At 67.7% G+C, this 1,003-nt stretch overlaps 1 non-coding gene across 1 annotated transcript; it reads right to left on the bottom strand.

Annotated features, from left to right (window-relative positions):
• Positions 1–253: 253 nt before the first annotated feature.
• LOC140112227 (5.8S ribosomal RNA) lies at positions 254–407 on the bottom strand. Its single transcript, XR_011852532.1, has one exon. It is a non-coding gene; the product is annotated as a 5.8S ribosomal RNA (ribosomal RNA).
• Positions 408–1,003: the final 596 nt, after the last annotated feature.

Genomic DNA, 1,003 nt, shown 5'->3' with positions numbered 1-1,003 from the left:
GGCAAGCGCAGACAGCCTCGCGCAGGGAACACCGCCGGCCGCGAACGTGTCCGTCCGTGGTCGCCGTCGGTCCGAGCAGGGGCGCCGGCGGCAGGTGTCGACCGTGCGCGCCGGACCCCTTGGAGAGGGTCTCGAAGGAGAGAGTCTGACTTTAGGGGGACGAAGGAGCGAACACGGCGTGGGTAGCCGTGAAAGCCCCTGCGACTGAACCCCAGCGGCGCTCGCCCTCGACGGGGCGGCGATCGATGAGAAGCGACCCTCAGACAGGCGTAGCCCCGGGAGTAACCCGGGGCCGCAAGGTGCGTTCGAAGTGTCGATGATCAATGTGCCCTGCAATTCACATTAATTCTCGTAGCTAGCTACGTTCTTCATCGACGCGCGAGCCGAGTGATCCACCGCTAAGAGTGGCTCGTTTTCACACGCTGGTTTTTACAGACGGCCAGCTCGTCCTCGTCAGATGTACGGCACCGCTACATTCGTGTGCACACGGCCGAAGCCGAGCGGACGTTGTCCAAAGAGCGACGCCTGGGAGAAGAGCCTCCGCGGCACACCGCCTGGGGCGGGTGCGGGAGCCCAGTCCCCTGCGCGCCGCTCGTGGGGGACCGGGGGCCGCCACTGGAACGCAGCTCACCCGGCGGAGGCGCGTCTGGCGACAAGCCCCATCGACCTTCGGCAAAGACCGGCGTGGTCGACCCGACAGCGGGGGAGAGGAGGAAGACAGGCGCTGCACCTGTGGAGAGAGGCAGAGGGTCCTCGCGCGCCGAACCCTACCATTCTCCAGGCGCTACGCCGCCTTCCCTCGCCCCCTCATCGAGGACCATCCGCCAGCCACACCGCTCTTCGTTGGGTAACACGGCGCCGCCAGCCGATCTTCACGCGACGTCGGGGAGAGGAGAGTACGGTCTCCCGGGCACCCCGCGCGTCGCTTCCTCCGTCGGGCCCCCGTCCTCTGCCATCGCCCAGGGAGTCGCGCTGGTCTGGAGAGAGCGCGAGGGTGCAGGCT

The sequence above is a fragment of the Engystomops pustulosus genome, unplaced genomic scaffold (genome assembly GCF_040894005.1).
Source record: "Engystomops pustulosus unplaced genomic scaffold, aEngPut4.maternal MAT_SCAFFOLD_650, whole genome shotgun sequence".
Lineage (NCBI taxonomy): Eukaryota > Metazoa > Chordata > Amphibia > Anura > Leptodactylidae > Engystomops > Engystomops pustulosus.
This window is presented reverse-complemented; position numbering and strand designations above follow the sequence as displayed.